Source organism: Sorex araneus, chromosome 2 (assembly GCF_027595985.1).
Source record: "Sorex araneus isolate mSorAra2 chromosome 2, mSorAra2.pri, whole genome shotgun sequence".
In the NCBI taxonomy this organism is placed as follows: Eukaryota; Metazoa; Chordata; class Mammalia; order Eulipotyphla; family Soricidae; genus Sorex; species Sorex araneus.
In genome coordinates, this window is record NC_073303.1 from 235,009,196 (window position 1) to 235,021,971 (window position 12,776).

At 46.3% G+C, this 12,776-nt stretch overlaps 1 pseudogene; it reads right to left on the minus strand.

Moving 5' to 3' along the window:
- Positions 1-10,016: 10,016 nt before the first annotated feature.
- On the minus strand, positions 10,017-10,990 carry LOC101538236 (olfactory receptor 7A10-like; annotated as a pseudogene).
- Positions 10,991-12,776: the final 1,786 nt, after the last annotated feature.

A 12,776-nucleotide genomic window follows, 5' to 3' on the forward strand; every position in this document is an offset into this window, starting at 1 on the left:
CCACGTCTCTAAATCTCCAGGCCCAACTTGGGTGTAATTGTTCTCCACAAGTCAGCTAAGAAAGCATCTGGATTAAGTCCTTTGATGCTTCAAAGCATTGGCTTTTTGGTGAGGACAAGGCCTCATGGTGCCTGTAGAAATTTTCCCTACACTAGCAGGACATCTGAGTCTTCTCAAAACAAAACTGGGGCCTGCAAGTGGTCGTTTTGTGGCATCTATGACGGAAACAATGAGGAGGGGCCAGAGCAGTAGGAAAGCATGGAGGGAGTCTGTCTTGCATGTGGCTTACCCAGGTACAATCCCCGGCATTCCATAGGGTCCCCCGAGCACGCCAGGATTAATTCCTGAGTCACAGCCAGGAGGAACCCCTGAACATTGCTAGGTGTGATGCGAAGTAGAACAAAAAACAAAGAATTTCCTTCTTCAATATCACGAGAGAAAACCCTCCCTTATACATTTTTTTGACTTAATTTCCCAACAAACGCAGTCCATTCAACATCCCTTTATGAGCCCTAAACTTATTTCTAGAAAGTCTAGTCCCAATAATTCTTAGTGGGAATGAAGGAAATAAGGTGTTGGTGTCAAAATTTGAAAAAGCTGCATTTGAACCATAATGTCCAAAAGGAGAGAGAGAGGTAGAGAGGGATTAAGGGAGGGAGATATAGACAGAGATACGGAGAGAGACAGAAAAAGGGAGAGAGAAGAATGTCTGCCATAAAGGTAAACTGATGGGGGTTGGCAGGAAGGAAACAAATAAAAACAGGCAAAGCTGCATTTGTTGAGTCTTATGATGAAGAAATGGCTTTGACTTGGGCCTGCGTGTGGCCAGCCACCCATACTGGGATTGAAAAGGACCCTGCTTCCTCTGAGAGAAATTGAACCCGGAAGTTCCCTGTTTTGGTTTCTCAGCCAAGTCTGACTGTGCTCAGGGATCACTCCTTGCAGTGCTCGAGGGTCCATATGTGGTGCCTCGGATGGGACCTGATCCGATGCTTACAGAGCAAGTGCCCCCAGGCCCATGACCTATATCATTCCCTTACCCCAACCCTGGATGTTTTGGTATTAGTTTCATGAGAGATTTTTCAAAGTTCTATCATCGGAAAATTCGATAATATGTTTTCGGAGTGACAGTGGTGGTGGTGGTGGTGGTTTGAGCCACCACGGCAGTGCTCAGGGCTTACTCCTGGTCTGTGGTCAGGGTTCACTCCTGACAGGGGTTGAGGGACCATATGTGTGAGTGATTGTTCAAGGGTCAGCCCCATGAAAGGCAACTTACCTCCCCGATATAGTGCTCTCTTGCCTCAGAAAATATGTTTTAGCCTGCCTGTTTTTTTGGGGGGCCACTTCAGTGATATTCAGGGTTTAACCTGGGCTCTGTGCTTTGAATCACTCCTAAAAGGGTTTAGGGAATCCTATGGGATGCTGGGGATCAAACTCAGGCTGGCCACAGGCAAAACAAATGCCCTCACAGCTGTGCTATGTATCTGCCCCCAGATAACATGTGTCGTGTTTGTTTAATTTGATTCTTGGTCCACACCTGTTGATGCAGAGGGCTTACTCCTTGCTCTGCACTCAGGAATTACTCCTGGAAGTGCTCGAGGAACCCTATAGGATGCTGTGGATCAAACCCGAGTTAGCCTCTTGCAAAGCCAATGCCCTCCGTGCTGTACTATCGCTCTGGCAAATATATGTTTTTAAAATATCAAACACTGCTATTATACAACCAAATGCTGGGAGAATGTAGCAGCTAAATATTTATTTACAAACAATTATGTAAGGGGACTATGGTTAAGCCACTCAAAACTTTAACTTTCCTTTGCAATTCACAAGGAAGACTCTAAATTAAGAAGAAAAAGGACTTGGGGAACCACGGTATGTTTATTTATTTATTTTTTTATAATTTATTTATTTTTAATTAGAGAATCACTGTGAGGGTACAGTTACAGATTTATACACTTTTGTGCTTATACTTCCCTCATACAAAGTTTGGGAACCCATCCCTTCACCAGTGCCCATTCTCCACCACCCGTAAACCCAGCGTCCCTCCCCCCTCCCCAATCCCATCTCCCCCCCACCCCACCCTGCCACTGTGGCAGGGCATTCCCTTCTGTTCTCTCTCTCTAATTAGCTGTTGTGGTTTGCAATAAAGGTGTTGAGTGGCCGCTGTGCTCAGTCTCTAGCCCTCATTCAGCCCGCAACTCCCTTCCCCCACATGGCCTTCGACTACAATGTAGTTGGTGATCGCTTCTCTGAGTTGCCCTTTCCCCGGAAAGTGAGGCCAGCCTCGAAGCCATGGGGTCAACCTCCTGGTACTTATTTCTACAGTTCTTGGGTATTAGTCTCCCACTCTGATATTCTATATACCATAGATGAGTGCAGTCTTTCTATGTCTGTCTCTCTCTTTCTGACTCATTTCACTCAGCATGAAACTTTTCATGCCCATCCACTTAACTACAAAATTCTTGACTTCCTTTTTTTCTAACAGCTGCATAGTATTCCATTGTATAGATGTACCAAAGCTTCCTCAACCAGTCATCCGTTTTGGGGCATTCGGGTTTTTTCCAGATTCTGGCTATTGTAAACAGTGCTGCGATGAACATACATGTGCAGATGTTGTTTCGATTGTACTTTTTTGCCTCTCTGGGATATATTCCCAGCAGTGGTATTGCTGGGTCAAATGGGAATTCAATATCTAATTTTTTGAGAATCGTCCAAATTGTTTTCCAGAAGGGCTGAACCAGTCGGCATTCCCACCAGCAATGAAGAAGGGTCCCTTTCTCCCCACATCCTCTCCAACAGCGGTTGCTTTTGTTCTTTTGGATGTTCTGTGGTGTGAGGTGGTATCTCATGGTTGTTTTGATCTGCATCTCTCTGATGATTAGTGATGCAGAGCACTTTTTCATGTGCCTTTTGGCCATTCGTATTTCTTCCTTGGTAAAGTTTCTGTTCATTTCTTCGCCCCATTTTTTGATGGGGTTGGATGTTTTCTTTTTGTAGAGTTCAACCAGTGCTTTATATACCCTTGATATCAACCCCTTATCTGATGGGTATTGTGTAAATACCCTTTCCCATTCTGTGGATAGTCTTTGTATTCTGGTCACTGTATCTCTTGCGGTGCAGAAGCTTTTTAGTTTAATGTAGTCCCATTTGTTGATCTCTGTTTTTACTAGATTGCTTAGTTCCATGTCACCTTTGAAGATACCTTTATCTTCAATATCGTGGAGGGTTTCACCGACCTTGTCTTCAATGTACCTTATGGTTTGTTGTCTAATGTTGAGGTCTTTAATCCATTTTGATCTGACTTTTGTGCATGGTGTCAGGTCAAGGTCTAAACCCATTTTTTTGCATGTGGTTGTCCAGTTGTGCCAGCACCATTTGTTAAAGAGGCTTTCCTTGCTCCACTTCACATCTCTTGCTCCCTTATCAAAGATTAGATGATCATATATTTGGGGTTGTGTGTAGGGATATTCCACCCTGTTCCATTGGTCTATGGCTCTGCCTTTGTTCCAGTACCATGCTGTTTTAATTGTTACTGCTTTGTAGTAAAGTTTGAGGTTGGGGAGGGTGATGCCTCCCATCATCTTTTTCCCAAGAATTGTTTTAGCTATCCTTGGACATTTGTTATTCCATATGAATTTTAGGATTTCTTGATCCATTTCTTTGAAGAATGTCATGGGTATACTTATAGGGATCGCATTGAATCTGTATAATGCTTTAGGGAGTATTGCCATTTTGACAACATTGATTCTCCCTATCCACGAGCAGGGTATGTGTTTCCATTTCCTCATGTCCTCTTTGATTTCATGGAGTAGCGTTTTGTAGTTTTCTTTGTAAAGGTCTTTTACTTCCTTGGTTAAGCTGATTCCGAGGTACTTGATTTTCTGGGGCACGATTGTGAATGGGATTGCTTTTTTCATGTCCCTTTCCTCTGCCTCATTGTTTGCATATATGAAGGCCATGGATTTTTTGGTATTGATTTTGTAGCCCGCAACTTTACTGTATAAGTCTATTGTTTCTAAGAGTTTCTTAGTAGAGGTTTTAGGCTTCTCTAGATATAGTATCATGTCGTCTGCAAATAATGAGCGTTTGATTTCTTCCTTTCCTATCTGGATGCCCTTAATCTCTTTTTCTTGTCTAATAGCTATCGCAAGTACTTCCAGTACTATATTGAAGAGGAGTGGTGAGAGTGGGCATCCTTGTCTTGTGCCCGATCTCAGAGGAAAGGCCCTTAGTTTTTCCCCGTTGAGGATAATGCTTGCCGTAGGCTTGTGATAGATGGCTTCGACTATCTTGAGGAAACTTCCTCCAAACCCCATTTTGGCGAGGGTTTTCATCATGAAAGGATGTTGGATCTTGTCAAATGCTTTCTCTGCATCCATTGATATGATCATATGGTTTTTGTCTTTACTTTTGTTGATATGCTGGATTATGTTGATTGATTTCCGAATGTTAAACCATCCTTGCATCCCTGGGATGAATCCCACTCGGTCGTGGTGTATGATCTTTTTGATGAGTTGTTGGATCCTATTTGCTAGTATTTTGTTGAGGATCTTTGCATCGGTGTTCATCAGGGAAATTGGTCTGTAATTTTCTTTCTTAGTGGTGTCTTTGTTTGCTTTTGGTATTAGGGAGATATGTGCTTCATAGAAACTGTTTGGGAGAGTTCCTGTTTTTTCAATTTCCTGGAAAAGTTTGAGGAAAACAGGCAATAGGTCTTCTTTAAATGTTTGGAAGAATTCGCCAGTGAAACCATCTGGGCCTGGGCTTTTGTTTTTGGGGAGGTTTTTGATTACCGTTTCAATTTCCTTAACATTGATGGGTCTATTCAGGTATTCCAGGTCTTCTTTCTTCAGTGTTGGGAGATTGTAGGAATCAAGGAATCCATCCATTTCTTTTAGGTTCTCCTTTTTTGTGGCGTAAAGACCTTCAAAGTAGTCTCTAATGATCTTTTGAATCTCACTGGTTTCTGTTATGATGTCCCCCTTTTCATTTCTGATTCGATTTATTAGAGTTTTCTCTCTTTCTTTCTTTGTGAGTCTTGCTAGCGGTTTATCAATCTTATTTATTTTCTCAAAGAACCAACTCTTTGTTTCATTGATCTTTCGGATTGTTTTTTTGGTTTCGATGTCATTAATTTCTGCTCTAATTTTTATTATTTCTTTCCTTCGGTCTGGTTTGGAGTCCTTTTTCTGGTCCTTTTCTTAGGTCTTGAGTCGTGAAGTCAAGCTATCTATGTGGGACCTTTCTTCCTTCCTGAGGAATGCTTGGAGAGCTATAAATTTTCCCCTTAACACGGCTTTAGCTGCGTCCCATAGGTTTTGGTAGCTCGTGTCTTCATTCTCATTTGTTTCTAAGTATCTTTTGATTTCTTCCTTGATTTCCTTCCTGACCCACTCATTGTTCAACATTGAATTGTTTAATTTCCAGGTGTTTGATTTGATTTTCCGTGTTTGTGAGTGGTTAGCTTCTATCTTCAGCGCATCGTGGTCTGAAAAGATGGTTGATACAATTTCTATTTTTCCGATTCTATTGAGGTATGTTCTGGGGCCCAGTACATGGTCTATTTTAGAAAATGTTCCATGTGCACTGGAAAAGAATGTGTATTCTTTCTTTTTGGGGTATAAGGCCCTGTATAGGTATATTAGGCCTCTCTCTTCAATTTCTTCTTTCAGAGTCAGTGTTTCCTTGTTGAGTTTTGTTCTTGTGGATCTATCTAGAGGCGATAAGGCCGTATTGAAGTCTCCGACTACAATTGTGCTGTTAGTGATGTCCTCTTTGAAGTCTGTTAGGAGTTGTTTTAAATATTTAGCCGGTCGTTCGTTAGGAGCATATACGTTTAAGAGTGTGATTTCTTCCTGTTGTACATATCCCTTGATAAACAGAAAATGACCTTTGCTGTCCCTTTTGATCTTTTTCATCCTGAAATCTATGTTGTCGGATACCAGGATGGCCACTCCATCTTTTTTAAGGGGGTTGTTTGCTTGGAGGATTGTTTTCCATCCTTTGACTTTGAGTCTATGTTTACTCTGTTTGTTCAGGTGTGTTTCTTGCAGGCAACAGAATGTTGGGTTTAATTTCCGGATCCATTTAGCCACTCTGTGTCTCTTGATAGGTGCATTTAGGCCATTGACATTGAGAGAGATTATTGTGATGTGGTTTTGTGTCATCTTTCTGTGGGATTTGTTGTTCTTATGGGGCTCCTCCTTGTCTTACAGTAGCTCCTTTAGACCTTCTTTCAAGATTGGTTTTGAGTCTATGAAGGACCTGAGCTGTTGTTTATCCGAGAAGTAGTGTATGGTTCCTTCGAGTTTGAGTGAGAGTTTAGCCGGATAAAGTATTCTTGGTGAGGCATTCATTTCATTGAGTTTTTTCACTATGTCCCACCATTGTCTTCGGGCTCGGAGGGTTTCTTCTGACAGATCGGCCGTAAATCTGAGGGGTGCTCCTTTGTATGAGATTTCCTTCCTTGACCTTGCTGCTTGCAGAATTGTGTCTCTATCCATGGTATCCGTCATTCTGACTATGATATGCCTTGGGGTCTTTTTATTCGGGTCTCTTTTTGCTGGTACTCTTCGGACTCCTTGTATCTGGATGCCTGCCTTGTCCAGCTCTGGGAATTTCTTAGCAATGATATCTTTGACTGTGTTTTTTTCATTGGGGTTGCTTCCCTGCGGTTCTGGTACTCCAATGATTCTTATGTTGTTCCTCTTGAAGTCATCCCCCAGGGCTCTGATTCGCTCTATAGCCATTTTGAGGTCTTTGGCCATGATTTGTTGTTGTCTATAAGCTTTCTGCAGCTCATCTTCCAGATCACTGATTCTGTCTTCGGCTGTAGTCATTCTGCTGTTGAGGGCATCTAGTGAGATTTTTATTTCATCTACCGATTCCTTTATTTGTGAGACTTCCGTTCGAAGGTTTGAAATTTCTGCTCTCATTTCTGCTCTCATTTCTTCCTGTATTTTCTTGGTAGACCGTTCCAGCGCTTCATTCATCTCCTCCCTTAATTTATTGGATGTCTGTTCCATATTTCCTTGGAGTAGGTCGACTCTCCTCCAGATTTCCTCTCTGAATTGTTTATCTGAGAGGTCGTAGATGTGAGAAGCCCCTGTTGAGGTTTCTGGTATCTTTTCTTCCCCCTCTCTTCTCGGAGGGGATTTTCGCTGCTTCTTCATATTGTTATGGAAGTATAGAGTTGGAGATTTGTAGTTACTTATTCCTTTTTCTTCTTGTGGAAAGAAGGTTTTCTGATCATGCTAAAGTTCCCTTATTAACTGCCAGCTTTTATAGTGTCAGACTAAGCTAATGGCTATTTTGCATGTTTGAGATAGCAAAAGTGAATTTTCAAAAAAATACAAGTACCGAGTGAGCTGAGGTAACAATGAATAACTGCGGCCGCATTAGCGGCCGCCGCTCTGAGAGGAGGCCACGCCCACTTTTAGACCACGCCCACTAAGATACGGACACGCCCCCAGTGTCTTCCTGCGAGGGCGGGCCGCAGTTAGGGGGCCAGGTCAGGAGCTGGGGCGCGGAGGAGACGGGCTGGGGTGGCTGGAGGGTCTCTGGGAGTCCAGGCGGCAGGAAGCGGGGCCGGGAGGGCGGAGCTGAGGGTCTGGGACGGTACCTGCGAGGGCGGGCCGCAGTTAGGGAGCCAGGTCAGGAGCTGGGGCGCGGAGGAGACGGGCTGGGGTGGCTGGAGGGTCTCTGGGAGTCCAGGCGGCAGGAAGCGGGGCCGGGAGGGCGGAGCTGAGGGTCTGGGACGGTACCTGCGAGGGCGGGCCGCAGTTAGGGGGCCAGGTCAGGAGCTGGGGCGCGGAGGAGACGGGCTGGGGTGGCTGGAGGGTCTCTGGGAGTCCAGGCGGCAGGAAGCGGGGCCGGGAGGGCGGAGCTGAGGGTCTGGGACGGTACCTGCGAGGGCGGGCCGCAGTTAGGGAGCCAGGTCAGGAGCTGGGGCGCGGAGGAGACGGGCTGGGGTGGCTGGAGGGTCTCTGGGAGTCCAGGCGGCAGGAAGCGGGGCCGGGAGGGCGGAGCTGAGGGTCTGGGACGGTACCTGCGAGGGCGGGCCGCAGTTAGGGGGCCAGGTCAGGAGCTGGGGCGCGGAGGAGACGGGCTGGGGTGGCTGGAGGGTCTCTGGGAGTCCAGGCGGCAGGAAGCGGGGCCGGGAGGGCGGAGCTGAGGGTCTGGGACGGTACCTGCGAGGGCAGGCCGCAGTTAGGGAGCCAGGTCAGGAGCTGGGGCGCGGAGGAGACGGGCTGGGGTGGCTGGAGGGTCTCTGGGAGTCCAGGCGGCAGGAAGCGGGGCCGGGAGGGCGGAGCTGAGGGTCTGGGACGGTACCTGCGAGGGCAGGCCGCAGTTAGGGAGCCAGGTCAGGAGCTGGGGCGCGGAGGAGACGGGCTGGGGTGGCTGGAGGGTCTCGGGGAGTCCAGGCGGCGGGAAGCGGGGCCGGGAGGGCGGAGCTGAGGGTCTGGGACAGTACCTGCGAGGGCGGGCCGCAGTTAGGGAGCCAGGTCAGGAGCTGGGGCGCGGAGGAGACGGGCTGGGGTGGCTGGAGGGTCTCGGGGAGTCCAGGCGGCAGGAAGCGGGGCCGGGAGGGCGGAGCTGAGGGTCTGGGACGGTACCTGCGAGGGCGGGCCGCAGTTAGGGGGCCAGGTCAGGAGCTGGGGCGCGGAGGAGACGGGCTGGGGTGGCTGGAGGGTCTCGGGGAGTCCAGGCGGTGGGGAGCGGGGTCCACCACGGTATGTTTATTATGAATTGTTTGCGGACAAAAGAAACCATGGAAACAAACAACATCACAGATGACCTGATAGAAACTCAGCTCTGTGGTCGACCCACGAGAGCCCAGCACAGCCCAGAATGCCCCCTCTTACTGCACTCATTTGTCCAATGTAGGGTAGCATCACATAAGGCTGACACCCAAGGACAGTAGATACAAGAGCCAGGGGGATTGCCTCATAGCTGGAAAACTGCTTCATGAGTGGAGGGGAGAAGGCAGATGGAATAGAGAAGGGATCACTAAGAAAATGACGGCTGGCGGAACCAGTTGGGATGGGAGATGCATACCGAAAGTAGATAATGGACCAAACATGATTTCTCAGTGTCTGTGTTGCAAGCTATAATGCCACAAAATAGAGAGAGAGTATGGGTAATATTGTCTGCCATGGAGGCAGGGGGAGGGTGGGAAAGGAGGGGGTATACCAGGGATATTGGTTGTGGGGAATGTACACTGGTGGAGGGATAGGTGTTTGATCATTGTGAGATTGTAAACAAACATGAAAGCTTGTAACTATCTCACGGTGATTCACTAAAATTAACAAAATTAAAAAACCCAAAACCCTCCACATCATGCATGTAGTAATCAAAGGTTTAGATGAAATCATTATCTTCTTGATGTGTTTGGTCTCTGGCTGGACAGAACTAGTCCTGAGGGTCCAAGTGAAAACAAATGGATATTATGATGATGACTGCTTATTAGCATTTACACTTATCTTTGAAGTCAGCTTTCATAACTGTCTTATTTTCGTGTGTCATAATATCTAAATGAGATATTACTACCTTATTTCCTTTAACTTCAGACAGTGATATTTCAAAATCCACATAGTTACTTTCGAGGGGAAAAAAGTGTTAGTAAGAGAATGCATATTTGGGTAGAAAATCTAGTGAAAACTGTTCAGACAACTGGGTAGAGTTCAAGAACCAAGATGGGGCTGGACAGTGGGTAGTTTGCCTGCTTTTGCAACAGTTTGATTTTCTGCACCTCAAAGGTTCCCCTGAACATTCCAGAACTAAGCCTTGAGCATCACCATATGTGGTACCCAACTCCTCAAAAACTACAAAGAGAACAAGTGATATTAGAATGGGCCTAAAGCTCCATATGAATGGCATACACAAAACAATTTGAAGTAAGAGACTTGAAATTCTATGCAATAAATTGAAATGTCTCAAATGTCTGAACAAAAAATCTCAAGTACTTAGTCAGGCTCAGAGCTTTAATCCAAGGAAAGTCTTTAGTGGAGGGTAATTTACCGTTTTGATGTTCCCTTCACAAAAAACGTTTTCAGGGCCCTCTTGATGTCCTTGTTCTGGAGGCTGTAGATAAAGGGGTTCAGCATGGAGGTGACCACTGTGTACAGCACCGAGGCCACAGCACTTGGATATGCTGTTTTGCTCACCGCAGAGCTTAGGTACACCCCCAAGCTTGTGACATAGAACAAGGAGACCACGGAGAGGTGGGAGGTGCAGGTAGAAAAGGCCTTGTACCTGCCCTGAGCAGATGCCACGCTGTGGATGGAAGAAATGATCTTGTGGTAAGAATAAATAATACCGAGTAAAGGACCCCCGCCCAAGAGGATAATAGCCAGTACATGACCAGGTTATTCAGGAAAGTGTCAGAACAAGCCAGTTTTATCAGTTGGTTGACTTCACAGAAAAAGTGAGGGATCTCTACCTCGGGGCAGAAGGACAGACGCAAGGACATTGAGACTTCCATGGAGGAATTCAAGATACTCAGCACCCAGCACCCCAGGAGCAGCAGCCCACAGAAGCAGTGGTTCATAATGACTGTGTAGTGCAGGGGGTGGCAGATGGCCACAAAGCGGTCATAGGCCATCACAGTCAAGAGGGAGTCATCCAGGGTACCGAAGAGGTTGAAAAAGAATATCTGGGCGATGCAGCCTTCGTAACTGATGTCTTTTCTTTGCAGGAGGATGTTCTGCAGCATCTTGGGGACAATGGTGGAGGTGAAGCAGATGTCCACCAGGGACAGGTTGCAGAGGAAGAAGTACATGGGCGTGTGGAGGCGGGAGTCTGAGCTGGCGGCCAGGATGATGAGCAGGTTTCCCAAGACTGTGGTCAGGTACATGGACAGGAAAATCACATAGATGAGGGGCTGGACTTCTGGATCCTGAGAGAGTCTCAGGAGGAGAAACCCTGACATGTGGGTATTGTTTTCTGCTGCCAGATTCTGGGTATAACTCCAGGAAAGGTGGACATGCATGACTCGATATCACCTCACCCGCCTTACTCACAGACCTGAAAAACTGCAAGACATGTTTTGAGGTCAAGAAATACTATTGGATCTTGAAGACTTTTAAAGAACCATTTACTCATGCCCCTTCTTGAAATTTCCCAGGTCATCTCTTAGATGAATGTGCATCTCAACTAAATTATTCTCTATCGAGAGTTTGCTTTTAAAAATTCAATGATAGATGTGGCATATGAAGGTTTCACCCAGGAAATGAAGTTGAGAACCTGAAGTATCAATATTTCTACAATGACCCATGCTTGGAAACTTGCCACAAATGGTGGTGGGGAGGCTAGCTGGGATAGAGAAGAAATCACTCTGACAAATATAGTTGGAATAGATGACTCTGGACAAGAACTGAGTGCTTAAAGACGGTAAAGGGACAAACATGATAAACTTTTTGGTAAGGGAGGAGAGGAGCAAAGTGCTTTCCAAGAGGCTCACTGGGGCAGCGTGAGGAAGGGCAGGAGGGAAACTGGGGACTATGGTTCTGGGAGTCAAAGACTGGTGAAGAGACAGGTGATGGAACGTTTTATCACTGAAACCCCCAAATGAACCTCTTTGTAAATGTTATATGTATATGTCTAACAACTGTGTATCTCACAGTGAATCAATGAAAATTATAAAACAACCAAAAAACCCCACCCACCACCAAAGTTTCTACAGTTCAGTGACTGGGAAAGATACCTCAACATATTTAATTCTTATGAAATGTTTCAGCTGGGTACTGGTGTTATGATGAAAAAGAAAATAGAGAAAAAGGAAACAGTGGTTGTTGTGGGGGGAGAGGCTGGAGTGATAGCACCGCGGATAGTGTGTTTGCCTTGCATGCGGCCGACCTGGGTTCGATTCCCAGCATCCTTTGTGGTTCTCTGTGCACCGCCAGGAGTAATTACTGAGTGCAGAGCCATTAGTAACCCCTGAGCATCGCCAGGTGTGACCCAAAAAGCAGAAAAACGGTGGTATTGTTTTCATGGACATCAAGGGTAGTCGACTGACTGGGGGCATTGGACCAGTGCCTGGTGGAGTCTGGAGAGAACATGTTTGTATGTGAGCCAAGTGTCATGAGGCCAGAGCAGGCTTGATAGGGCCCCGGGTAACTTGGGTGTTTCTGTTGCTAAAGTGAAAGAACGTGAATCATGTTTCTATGGGAAGGTGAATGATGACTAGGGTAGGAGCCTACCTTGAGGGCGGGAGTCCTCTCTCTTTCTGCTGAGTACCCGGTGTGAGGAGATTCCTCAGCTGTAGGATGAGTCTTTTGGTCCTCAAGAGTGAGTCTCAGGGTCTCCCAGAATTAAGCACATTCTCCTCGATCTCTTGAATTGATAAATTTCTGGCCCCTGTATCTGTTTCTCCTCGGAAAATGAGAGAATTTCTCTGAAGTGCTCTCTCTCTCTCTCTCTCTCTCAAACACACACACTCACACACTAACAGTTGAATGCTCTTAGCTTTGGTTCTCAATGTCTTTCCCACATACCTCAGCCTTATTATTGGCCTTACTTGAGTGGGCTTTCCGAGTCTCCCTTGGACATCTGGATTCTTATGTGAACGCAGGTAGTGCAGAAAAAAACTCTGACCCCAGACCAGTCTTCAGGCGGGAGATAAACACCACCATCCAGCCAGAATTTGGAATTAACCCCACATCAACACAGATCCTTTGCTTCCAGCCCACATGGAGTCACAATGAGAAACAACGATGCGATCTTCTAAGCTCTCTCCATCCACTCATTACACTCAGCTCCCTCTTGGTACCTCAGCC